At 48.3% G+C, this 13,307-nt stretch overlaps 2 non-coding genes and 1 pseudogene across 2 annotated transcripts; 1 reads left to right on the forward strand and 2 right to left on the reverse strand.

Moving 5' to 3' along the window:
- Positions 1-415: 415 nt before the first annotated feature.
- Positions 416-579, reverse strand: LOC137325746 (U1 spliceosomal RNA). The gene has a single exon (XR_010963987.1). It is a non-coding gene; the product is annotated as a U1 spliceosomal RNA (small nuclear RNA).
- A 5,277-nt stretch (positions 580-5,856) lies between these two features.
- On the forward strand, positions 5,857-6,061 carry LOC137325855 (U2 spliceosomal RNA; annotated as a pseudogene).
- Positions 6,062-8,041: 1,980 nt separating this feature from the next.
- LOC137325791 (U1 spliceosomal RNA) lies at positions 8,042-8,205 on the reverse strand. The gene has a single exon (XR_010964028.1). It is a non-coding gene; the product is annotated as a U1 spliceosomal RNA (small nuclear RNA).
- Positions 8,206-13,307: the final 5,102 nt, after the last annotated feature.

A 13,307-nucleotide genomic window follows, 5' to 3' on the forward strand; every position in this document is an offset into this window, starting at 1 on the left:
GAACACGCACACCGGCCCCACTGGCAGCACCGACCAGCAGGGGGCCGGCCGGCTGGTCCTTCCCTTTCACAGGCTTTTGGCCCTCGATTAAACGGCAAAGGTGTTCAGAAGGAAGGACGGGAGGGTGGGAAATCAGTGGAATGTCACACCTCCGACCCGGAAAACAGGTCTCCTGGTCAAAGCAGTCCTGCCCCGCCCTGCCATTAATGTGACAATGGACAGGGCCCAGCAGCTTCAGACACATCTTTCTTTCAATATGCAAGTTCTTTTTAAAAACCTTTCCTTCCACAGCAGCCTCTGAGTGAGAGAGAGAGACTGACTGACTGACATAACGTACACACACACACACACAAAACAACGCCTCCCATCCGATTGGTGGACTACTGGATCGAAAATCTAACTTTTAGTTTCAATGCAGGGGAGAGCGCGAACGCAGTCCCCCACTACCACAAATTTTGCAGTCGAGTATCCCGCATTTGGGGACATCGCAGGTGTCAGCACACCCCGTGTGCAATGGGCTAGCCTCGTCCTGGGAGATCCACCTTCGGGATCACAGATTCTCCCCTGCCAGGTAAGTATGCCTTATGTCGCCACACAGTGCCACTTGACAGCATTCACTGCCTCTTACGGTTGCAACGGCAGGTTTTAAAAATCAGAATGTCCCTTCGCTCGCAACGTGCTGATGCTCTGAGAGATTAATTCTGCTCAAATATTGGACCCTATATCCGATGATATACTCTCGGAGAAAATACTGCAGCAATGCGGTGCCGGCGATGGTTGTTTGCGTGTCGCCCTTCGAGGGAAATGTCCCGCCTCCAGTTGTTGTTCTTGTATTATATACACGCGCGCTGTTGTAGGAATATTGAACTGCAAGTTGTCGCTATAGTAGTAGTTTCGAATCAGCACAAAGCAGGTGCCTCCCTGGAATGTCACACGTGGGTGGCAGGTCCCTCCCTGACCTGGCCTGGAATGTCACGCCTGCGTCCCAGAAAACAGATCTCCTGGTCAAAGCAGTCCCGCCCCGCCCTGGGATTAACATGACAATGGACAGGGCCTAGTCAGGAGCAGCTTGACACACAACTCACAATATGCACTTCTGAAACATTAACGTCGTTCAACAGTTTAACCAGCCTTTAACACGTCTTGTGTTTTAGGAACATAGGAACAGGAGGAGGCCATTCAGCCCTCGTGCCTGCTCCGCCATTTGATAAGATCATGGCTGATCTGTGATCTAACTCCATATACCTGCCTTTGGCCCACATCCCTTAATATCTTTGGTTGCCAAAAAGCTGTCTATCTCAGATTTAAATTTAGCAATTGAGCTAGTATCAATTGCCGTTTGGGGAAGTGAGTTCCAAATGTTTTCTAATCTCACTCCTGAAAGGTCTGGCTCTAATTTTTAGACTGTGCCCCCTACTCCTACAATCCCCAACCAGCGGAAATAGTTTCTCTCTATCCACCCTATCTGTTCCCTTTAATATCTTATAAACTTTGATCAGATCACCCCTTAACCTTCGAAACTCCAGAGAATACAACCCCAAATTGTGTAATCTCTCCTCGTAACTTAACCCTTGAAGTCCAGGTATCATTCTAGTAAACCTACGCTGCACTCCCTCCAAGGCCAATGTGTCCTTCCGAAGGTGCGGTGCCCAGAACTGCTCACAGTACTCCAGGTGCGGTCTTACCAGGGTTTTGTATAGCTGCAGCATAACTTCTGCCCCATTGTACTCCAGTCCTCTAGATATAAAGGCCAGCATTCCATTAGCCTTATTGATTATTTTCTGCACCTGTTCATGACACTTCAATGATCTATGTACCTGGACCCCTCAATTCCTTTGGACATCCACTGTTTTTAACTTTTTACCATTTAGAAAGTATCCTGTTCTATCCTTTTTTGATCCAAAGTGGATGACCTCACATTTGTCTACATTGAATTCCGTTTGCCACAGTTTTGCCCATTCACCTAATCGATCAATATCGCTTTGTAATTTTATGTTTTCATCTACACTGTTGACAATGCCACCAATCTTTGTGTCATCGGCAAACTTAGATATGAGACTTTCTATGCCTTCATCTAAGTCGTTAATAAACATTGTGAATAATTGAGGCCCCAAGACAGATCCCTGCGGGACTCCACTAATCACACCCTGCCAATGTGAGTGCCTTCCCATTATCCATACTCACTGTCGTCTTTCGCTCAGCCAACTTCCTAACCAAGTCCGTACTTTTCCCTCGATTCCATGGGCTTCTATCTTAGCTAACAGTCTCTTCTGTGAGACCTTATCAAATGCCTTCTGGAAGTCCATATAAATAACATCCATTGACATTCCCCTATCCACTACTTTAGTCACCTCTTCAAAAAATTCATTCAGGTTTGTCAAGCACGACCTACCTTTCACAAATCCATGCTGGCTCTCTCTGATTAACTGAAAATTCTCGAGGTAGAAAACTATCCCGGACACACTCAAGAAATTCACTACCTTTCTGACAGTTGCTGGTCTGCTTTTCCCAATCTATGTGAAGGTTGAAGTTCCCCCATTAAGACCACTATGCCTTTGTTACACGCTTGTCTCATTCTGCATTTATACAATCTAGCACTTCAGAGCTGCTGCCAGGGGTCCTATATGCAACTCCCACATAGTCTTAGATCCTTTCCTATTTCTCAATTCAACCCATAAGGTCTCTGTTGGCTGCTTAGCTCTCGTTATATCCTCCTTTATCATTGAAGTGATTTCATCTCTAATCACTAAGGATACTCCTCCCCCTCTTCCATTTTACCTATCTCTCCTGTAGACTTTATAACCTGGTATATTTAGTTCCCAATCCTGACCATCCTGCAGCCATGTCTCAGTAATAGCTATCATGTCATACCTTCCAATTTGAATTTGAACCTGTAGTTCATTTAATATATCCCTTATACTCTGTGCATTTGTATATAGATCTCTTAGTTGGGCCACACACCCTAGCCTGACCTTCAGCTTTGGTGCTGGGTTAATCTCCTTACGTCTTCTAGTTTTCACTTTATCTGTAGTTCCTAATGTACACTTTGTTTCTGCTGCTATACGCTTTTCCCTTTCACTTGTTCTTGAACAACTGTTTGTACTATTTGTATTGTAAATTTCCCCTGGGTCTTCCCCTCTCATGCTGCTCTCAACTTTACTCCCTTCTGACTCCCCGCTCAGGTTCCCATCCCCCTGCCATTCTAGTTTAAACCTTCCCCAACAGCATTCGCAAACACCCCCGCGAGGACATTGGTCCCGGACCTGCTCGGGTGTAACCCGTCCCGCTTGTACGGGTCCCACCTTTCCCAGAACTAGGAATCGAAATCCCTCCCTCCTACACCATCCCTGCAGCCACGCATTCATCCGGTCTATTCTCTTGTTCCTATAAATAGTAGCACATGGCACTGGTAGTAATCCTGAGATCACTACCTTTGAAGTCCTGCTTTTTAAATTTATCTCCTAACTCCTTAAATTCACATTGCAGGACCTCATCCCTTTTTTTACCTATGTCATTGGTACCAATATGGATCACGACTACTGGCTGTTCACCCTCCCCCTCCAGAATGTCCTGGAGCTGCTCCGCGACATAGAGTCATAGAAGTTTACAACATGGAAACAGGCCCTTCGGCCCAACATGTCCATGTCGCCCAGTTGATACCACTAAGCTAGTCCCAATTGCCTGCACTTGGCCCATATCCCTCTATACCCATCTTACCCATGTAACTGTCCAAATGCGTTTTAAAAGACAAAATTGTACCCGCCTCTACTACTGCCTCTGGCAGCTCGTTCCAGACACTCACCACCCTTTGAGTGAAAAAATTGCCCCTCTGGACCTTTTTGTATCTCTCCCCTCTCACCTTAAATCTATGTCCCCTCGTTATAGACTCCCCTACCTTTGGGAAAAGATTTTGACTATCTACCTTATCTATGCCCCTCATTATTTTATAGACTTCTATAAGATCACCCCTTAACCTCCTACTCTCCAGGGAAAAAAGTCCCAGTCTATCCAACCTCTCCCTATAAGTCAAACCATCAAATCTCGGTAGCATCCTAGTAAATCTTTTCTGCACTCTTTCTAGTTTAATAATATCCTTTCTATAATAGGGTGACCAGAACTGTACACAGTATTCCAAGTGTGGCCTTACTAATGTCCTGTACAACTTCAACAAAACATCCCAACTCCTGTATTCAATGTTCTGACCAATGAAACCAAGCATGCCAAATGCCTTCTTCACCACCCTATCCACCTGTGACTCCACTTTCAAGGAGCTATGAACCTGTACTCCTAGATCTCTTTGTTCTATAACTCTCCCCAACGCCCTACCATTAACGGAGTAGGTCCTGGCCCGATTCGATCTACCTTCCTTGACCCTAGCATCAGGGAGGCAACATACCATCCTGGAGTCACGATTGCGGCCGCAGAAACGCCTATCTGTTCCCCTTACAATTGGATCCCCTATCACTATAGCCCTGCCACTCTTCTTCCTCCCCTCCTGTGCAGCAGAGCCACCCGTGGTGCCACGAAATTGGCTCTTGCTGCTTTCCCCTGATAAGCCATCTCCCCCAACAGTATCCAAAGCTGTATATCTGTTTGAGAGGGAGATGGCCCCAGGGGACTCCTGCTCTACCTGCCTAGTCCTTTTATTCTGCCTGGCGGTCACCCATTTCCTTTCTGCCTGCATAATCTTTACCTGCGGTGTGACCACCTCACTGATCGTGCTATCCACAATAGTCTCAGCATCATGGATGCTCCACAGTGAATCCACCCGCAGCTCCAGCTCCGAAATGCGGTTAGCCAGTAGCTGCAGCTGGACACACTTCCTGCACACATGGTCGCCAGGGACCCTGGTAGTGTCCATGGCTTCCCATATGGGGCAGGAGGAACATATCACGGGTGCGAGCTGTGCTGCCATAACTTGCCTTAGATTTACACTGCGTTCACCTCTCGGACTCTCCTGCCTCACCTGTGACGTTGCACAGTAGTTTTCTCTTGTTGCAGGTCTGCTGCTGCTTTTATTCCCCACTCTCAGTCTTCTGCTGCTCAGGTCCGCCGCCGCTCTGCGGAAAAAGTTAGGAAAAGCAAGACAAAGCAGCACCTCCTTCCCCCACTTCACCAAACTCCCACACTCACCAAACTCTCAGCTGTCTCACTCGGTGCTCTGTTGTACTCAGTTTTTATTTCCCATTTCCACCCAGCCAGCCAGCCAAGCCGGCATCTGCAGTATTTTCTTTTGATTGGTCTTGCCTGCTGTGGAACGAATGTTTAAACACAAGCTGCTGATTGTCAGCACCTCACCTCTTTCTCAATTGGCCTGTTGTAATCTCACTCAGACACGTCACATCACGTCACTAGTTTTCTTTAAAGAGGTTTCCTTCCACGGCAGTTAGTTAGTGACTGAGACTGACTGACGGAGGTCCGTTGAGACACAACCCTCTCCCATCTGATTGGTGGACTACTGGCAAATTTACAAATCTCTCAAGCAATCCGAGCGAGAAAGGTAAAAACGGCAACTTCTTTAAGCCGATCCACTGTTGCAATTAGAAATGGTGGCAAAATTGTGCCCAGAGCGGGAGAGAACGGCAGTGGTTCTAGACTGCTTTAGACACATTCAGCCAGAGTCAAAGGAGGGAGGGCAGACAGGACCCAAGATCAATTCACATCGAGCGCGTTATCGCTTCTCGGCCTTTTGGCTAAGATCAAGTGGTCAAGTGGGGGAAGGCAACCATTTGGAGCCTTCCTGCCATTGTATGCCGGGGGGATGCAGTCAGGGAGAAATCCCCTCGGGCAGAGTGCAGAGCTTTGGCTTGTAGAGCTTTGGCTTGATGTAATGTCACTGCAAGGAATCTGGAATGAATCTGTAAGGCAATAAGGCACCCCAGAGTGTCAGAAAAAAAAAAAAAAAAAATCTGTTCTTATCAGTTTAATATCTGATACGTCCCCTATCTGGGGACCATATATTAAATTGATTTTTGGAACAGGGAGATGGAATAGGGGCTTGCTCCGTCCACTCCACGCATCGACCCAGTATTGCAGTGTCTCTGGGAACGGTGCACCTCCCTCTGGGGAGATATTCAAAAGGAAAAAACAGCTCTTTCCCAGTGTCTCTCTACGTGTGTATGGATTATTACTCAGAATAAAGCTGATATATTGCACTTACTTTCTCAGCTCATTGCTATTCTTTTCTTCTCCTGGGCTGAGTGCCCCTCGCTCCCTCGCAGCGATATAATTCAAACTGCAAAATACCTTGACGTCGTTGACTTTAAACGAGCAGGGTCTGCGTGTCTTTGTGCGTACAAATGAAAACTGCGAGATTAAAGTGTGCGTGCTCCTGAACTCTCTGTCTGTCTGTCAAGGAGAGGAAAAGGCGGTGGTGGTGAGGGTGGAGCATCGCGCTCAGGAAAGGAGACTTTCTTTGATGCTGCCAATTAATCTGCACCAGAAAGTCGCTCCCCCCGACCGGGATTCGAACCCAGGTCTCAACGAGTTTGAAAGGTTGCGTCCTGTAAGAATTCTGGGAATTCCTCCTCTTCCGAGTTTGGAAAACTTTGGCCATTGACCAAAATCCTAAGATGGAAGGATAGGTGAGACGTCACCAGTCTCTGTTTCAATGCAAAACCTACAGCAGGTGGTCAATGATCAGCACTAATTCGAGAGGCAGTCGGTCATTGAGAGAGGCAACTGCTCCAGACATGGCGGAGCCATGCCTCGGTTCTGATGCAAAACCAATCGACAGCGAGGACGTGGGGTGAAAAGGGAGCCTTGTGTGGCAAGTGCTCGACGATCGGAATGAATTCGAAGAACAATGGCCCATCAAGAGAAGCAATTGCAACATGATGAGAGACCATCAAAAGCCATTAAAGACTCTTAACAACTTTGTAAGAACTGTTAAACAGACATGGAAGTGCCTCATTTAACAACGAAAACTATTGTAAGAGAGGAGTATATAAGTGGAAGCTCGAAACCCCTCTCTCTCTTGTTTGCTCTCTTGCTTTTGGTCTCTTGTTTTTTGCGCTTGTTTGCTGTCTCTGGTTCTTGCTCTCTTGCTTCTTTGCTCTTATCTCTTTTCCAGCTCTTTCTCTCTCTCTCTTAGTTCCTGCTCGCTCTTTTTTTTTCACCCGAGCTCTCCAGGGAGGAGAGCAGCTTCCAACGAAACCAATGTGAGAGAACCGGTCAGCCAGACCGAAGAGTGTAAAGGAATGGTGAGCCCCAACCATACGTGTGTGTGTGTGATAGGTGTCTCCAGGGTCCCCACCAGCCTCCTAGTTTAGCGGGATAAGGTACTGTAGTGGGTGTGTGTAACTCAATGTACTGTGCAGGACCGTTTTTATCGTTATTTTCTTCGTGTTGATGGAATAATAAAAGCAACATTCCAATTAAATTCAAACACCGAGTTTGTGTGTTCTCTGTGCCATTCGGCTATGTGATCCATCACCGGGTGCGTTAGCAAAAGTCCTGTCTTCCTGAACTCCCGGTCCATGAGGTATAAGTGTTCCTTGGCTAGACCGGGGACCAGATATCTGCACCGATCAATAGGGTGAGAACAACCCCAAAGCACCCTACAGTCCTAACCACTAGACCACCAGGGGAGCTGCCTCAACCTCCCTGAGGAACCTGGACATGAGGCTGAGAACACGCACACCGGCCCCACTGGCAGCACCGACCAGCAGGGGGCCGGCCGGCTGGTCCTTCCCTTTCACAGGCTTTTGGCCCTCGATTAAACGGCAAAGGTGTTCAGAAGGAAGGACGGGAGGGTGGGAAATCAGTGGAATGTCACACCTCCGACCCGGAAAACAGGTCTCCTGGTCAAAGCAGTCCTGCCCCGCCCTGCCATTAATGTGACAATGGACAGGGCCCAGCAGCTTCAGACACATCTTTCTTTCAATATGCAAGTTCTTTTTAAAAACCTTTCCTTCCACAGCAGCCTCTGAGTGAGAGAGAGAGACTGACTGACTGACATAACGTACACACACACACAAAACAACGCCTCCCATCCGATTGGTGGACTACTGGATCGAAAATCTAACTTTTAGTTTCAATGCAGGGGAGAGCGCGAACGCAGTCCCCCACTACCACAAATTTTGCAGTCGAGTATCCCGCATTTGGGGACATCGCAGGTGTCAGCACACCCCGTGTGCAATGGGCTAGCCTCGTCCTGGGAGATCCACCCTCGGGATCACAGATTCTCCCCTGCCAGGTAAGTATGCCTTATGTCGCCACACAGTGCCACTTGACAGCATTCACTGCCTCTTACGGTTGCAACGGCAGGTTTTAAAAATCAGAATGTCCCTTCGCTCGCAACGTGCTGATGCTCTGAGAGATTAATTCTGCTCAAATATTGGACCCTATATCCGATGATATACTCTCGGAGAAAATACTGCAGCGATGCGGTGCCGGCGATGGTTGTTTGCGTGTCGCCCTTCGAGGGAAATGTCCCGCCTCCAGTTGTTGTTGTTGTAATATATACACGCGCGCTGTTGTAGGAATATTGAACTGCAAGTTGTCGCTATAGTAGTAGTTTCGAATCAGCACAAAGCAGGTGCCTCCCTGGAATGTCACACGTGGGTGGCAGGTCCCTCCCTGACCTGGCCTGGAATATCACGCCTGCGTCCAAGAAAACAGGTCTCCTGGTCAAAGCAGTCCCGCCCCGCCCTGGGATTAACATGACAATGGACAGGGCCTAGTCAGGAGCAGCTTGACACACAACTCACAATATGCACTTCTGAAACATTAACGTCGTTCAACAGTTTAACCAGCCTTTAACACGTCTTGTGTTTTAGGAACATAGGAACAGGAGGAGGCCATTCAGCCCTCGTGCCTGCTCCGCCATTTGATAAGATCATGGCTGATCTGTGATCTAACTCCATATACCTGCCTTTGCCGAGCGGAGGGAGCGTCCGATAAAAGGCGGGATTTCAGAGCGCTGAGAACAGCTGAGAGGAGCCGAGCGGAGGGAGCTTCCGATAAAAGGCGGGATTTCAGAGCGCTGAGAACAGCTGAGAGGAGCCGAGCCGAGCGGAGGGAGCGTCCGATTAAAGGCGGGATTTCAGAGCGCTGAGAACAGCTGAGAGGAGCCGAGCGGAGGGAGCGTCCGATAAAAGGCGGGATTTCAGAGCGCTGAGAACAGCTGAGAGGAGCCGAGCCGAGCGGAGGGAGCGTCCGATAAAAGGCGGGATTTCAGAGCGCTGAGAACAGCTGAGAGGAGCCGAGCGGAGGGAGCGTCCGATAAAAGGCGGGATTTCAGAGCGCTGAGAACAGCTGAGAGGAGCCGAGCCGAGCGGAGGGAGCGTCCGATTAAAGGCGGGATTTCAGAGCGCTGAGAACAGCTGAGAGGAGCCGAGCGGAGGGAGCGTCCGATAAAAGGCGGGATTTCAGAGCGCTGAGAACAGCTGAGAGGAGCCGAGCCGAGCGGAGGGAGCTTCCGATAAAAGGCGGGATTTCAGAGCGCTGAGAACAGCTGAGAGGAGCCGAGCCGAGCGGAGGGAGCGTCCGATAAAAGGCGGGATTTCAGAGCGCTGAGAACAGCCGAGCCGAGCGGAGCCGAGCCGAGCTGCGACCGAGTTCGAAGTGACGTCAGGAATCAGATCGGGACGCGACACAGGGGAGGCACCTGATTGGTGAGTAGGTTCAGGTGAGTATTTCTACTTATCTACAGTAACTGAAGTAAAAGGAAAGGGAAGGTCTGCAGGTCTTATCGGAAGTAGCGTTTATTTTTTAGTGAATCAAGGTCCCTAGTGTAGTTAACATTCTCTAAATTGAGAACAATTTAAAGGAGTAAACTCCTTAAAGGGAGTGGTAAGTAGTTTTTCTTTCCTTTTTTTTTCTCTTGACATTGTAGTTGTTCTTAAGCTAATTTAAGGGTTAAGTCATGGCAGGAGATCCCAGCGCCGTGTCATGTTCCTCTTGTGGGATGTGGGAATTCAGGGCTCCTTCCTGTATCCCTGATTCCTTCACCTGCGGGAAGTGTGTCCAGCTGCAGCTATTGTTTGACCGCTTGACGGCTCTGGAGCTGCGGATGGATTCACTTTGGAGCATCCGCGATGCTGAGAAAGTCGTGGATAGCACGTTCAGTGAGTTGGTCACACCGCAGATAAAAATTACTGAGGGAGATAGTGAATGGGTGACCAACAGACAGAGGAAGAGTAGGAAGGCAGTGCAGGGGTCCCCTGCGGTCATCTCCCTCCAAAACAGGTATACCGTTTTGGATACTGTTGGGGGAGATGGCTTACCAGGGGAAGGTGGCAGTGGCCAGGTTCATGGCACCGTGGCTGGCTCTGCTGCACAGGAGGGCAGGAAAAAGAGTGCCAGAGCTATTGTGATAGGGGACTCGATTGTAAGGGGAATAGACAGGCGTTTCTGCGGACGCAACCGAGACTCCAGGATGGTATGTTGCCTCTCTGGTGCAAGGGTCAAGGATGTCTCGGAGCGGCTGCAGGACATTCTGGAGGGGGAGGGTGAACAGCCAGTTGTCGTGGTGCATATAGGCACCAACGATATAGGTAAAAAACAGGATGAGGTCCTACAAGCTGAATTTAGGGAGTTAGGAGTTAAACTAAAGAGTAGGACCTCAAAGGTAGTAATCTCAGGATTGCTACCAGTGCCACGGGTTAGTCAGAGTAGGAATGACAGGATAGCTAAGATGAATACGTGGCTTGAGAGATGGTGCAAGCTGGAGGGATTCAAATTCCTGGGCCATTGGAACCGGTTCTGGGGGAGGTGGGACCAGTACAAATTGGACGGTCTGCATCTGGGCAGGACTGGAACCAATGTCCTAGGGGGAGTGTTTGCCAGTGCTGTTGGGGAGGGTTTAAACTAATGTGGCAGGGGGATGGGAACCGATGCAGGAAGTCAGTGGGAAATAAAGTGGTGACAGAAACAAAACGTAGTAAGGGAGAGTGTACAGAACATGACCGGACAGATGGTCTGAGAAAGCAGGGCAAAGACCAAGGGAAGTCTAGATTAAACTGCATTTATTTCAATGCAAGAAGTCTGATGGGCAAGGCAGATGAACTCAGGGCATGGATGGGTACATGGGACTGGGATGTTATAGCTATTACTGAAACATGGCTAAGGGAGGGGCAGGACTGGCAGCTCAATGTTCCAGGGTACAGATGCTATAGGAAAGATAGAGCAGGAGGTAAGAGAGGAGGGGGAGTTGCGTTCTTGATTAGGGAGAACATCACGGCAGTAGTGAGAGGGGATATATCCGAGGGTTCGCCCACTGAGTCCATATGGGTAGAACTGAAAAATAAGAAGGGAGAGATCACTTTGATAGGATTGTACTACAGACCCCCAAATAGTCAACGGGAAATTGAGGAGCAAATATGTAAGGAGATTACAGACAGCTGCAAGAAAAATAGGGTGGTAATAGTAGGAGACTTTAACTTTCCCAACATTGACTGGGACAGCCATAGCATTAGGGGCTTGGATGGAGAGAAATTTGTTGAGTGTATTCAGGAGGAATTTCTCATTCAGTATGTGGATGGCACGACTAGAGAGGGGGCAAAACTTGACCTCCTCTTGGGAAATAAGGAAGGGCAGGTGACAGAAGTGTTAGTGAGGGATCACTTTGGGACCAGTGATCATAATTCCATTAGTTTTAAGATAGCTATGGAGAAGGATAGGTCTGGCCCAAAAGTTAAAATTCTAAATTGGGGAAAGGCCAATTTTGATGGTATTAGACAGGAACTTTCAGAAGTTGATTGGGAGAGTCTGTTGGCAGGCAAAGGGACGTCTGGTAAGTGGGAGGCTTTCAAAAGTGTGTTAACCAGGGTTCAGGGTAAGCACATTCCTTATAAAGTGAAGGGCAAGGCTGGTAGAAGTAGGGAACCTTGGATGACTCGGGAGATTGAGGCACTCGTCAAAAAGAAGAAGGAGGCATATGACATGCATAGGCAGCTGGGATCAAGTGGATCCCTTGAAGAGTATAGAGATTGCCGGAGTAGAGTTAAGAGAGAAATCAGGAGGGCAAAAAGGGGATATGAGATTGCTTTGGCAGATCAGGCAAAGGTGAATCCAAAGAGCTTCTACAAATACATAAAGGGCAAAAGGGTAACTAGGGAGAGAGTAGGGCCTCTTAAGGATCAACAAGGTCATCTATGTGCGGAACCACAAGAGATGGGTGAGATCCTGAACGAATATTTCACATCGGTATTTACGGTTGAGAAAGGCATGGATGTTAGGGAACTTGGGGAAATAAATAGTGATGTCTTGAGGAGTGTACATATTACAGAGAGGGAGGTGCTGGAAGTCTTAACGCGCATCAAGGTAGATAAATCTCCGGGACCTGATGAAATGTATCCCAGGACGTTAAGGGAGGTTAGGGAGGAAATTGCGGGTCCCCTAGCAGAGATATTTGAATCATCCACCGCTACAGGTGAGGTGCCTGAAGATTGGAGGGTAGCAAATGTTGTGCCTTTGTTTAAGAAGGGCGGCAGGGAAAAGCCTGGGAACTACAGACCAGTGAGCCTGACATCTGTAGTGGGTAAGTTGTTAGAGGGTATTCTGAGGGACAGGATCTACAGGCATTTGGAGAGGCAGGGACTAATTAGGAACAGTCAGCATGGTTTTGTGAGAGGAAAATCATGTCTCACGAATTTGATTGAGTTTTTTGAAGGGGTAACCAAGAAGATAGATGAGGGCTGTGCAGTAGACGTGGTCTACATGGACTTCAGCAAAGCATTTGACAAGGTACCGCATGGTAGGTTGTTACATAAGGTTAAATCTCATGGGATCCAAGGTGAGGTAGCCAATTGGATACAAAATTGGCTTGACGACAGAAGACAGAGGGTGGTTGTCGAGGGTTGTTTTTCAAACTGGATGCCTGTGTCCAGCGGTGTGCCTCAGGGATCGGTGCTGGGTCCGCTGTTATTTGTTATTTATATTAATGATTTGGATGAGAATTTAGGAGGCATGGTTAGTAAGTTTGCAGATGACACCAAGATTGGTGGCATTGTGGACAGTGAAGAAGGTTATCTAGGATTGCAACGGGATCTTGATAAATTGGGCCAGTGGGCCGATGAATGGCAGATGGAGTTTAATTTAGATAAATGTGAGGTGATGCATTTTGGTAGATCGAATCGGGCCAGGACCTACTCCGTTAATGGTAGGGCGTTGGGGAGAGTTATAGAACAAAGAGATCTAGGAGTACAGATTCATAGCTCCTTGAAAGTGGAGTCACAGGTGGATAGGGTGGTGAAGAAGGCATTCAGCATGCTTGGTTTCATTGGTCAGAACATTGAATGCAGGAGTTGGGATGTCTTGTTGAAGTTGTACAGGGCATTGGTGAGGCCACACTTGGAGTACTG

The sequence above is a fragment of the Heptranchias perlo genome, chromosome 9 (genome assembly GCF_035084215.1).
Source record: "Heptranchias perlo isolate sHepPer1 chromosome 9, sHepPer1.hap1, whole genome shotgun sequence".
In the NCBI taxonomy this organism is placed as follows: Eukaryota; Metazoa; Chordata; class Chondrichthyes; order Hexanchiformes; family Hexanchidae; genus Heptranchias; species Heptranchias perlo.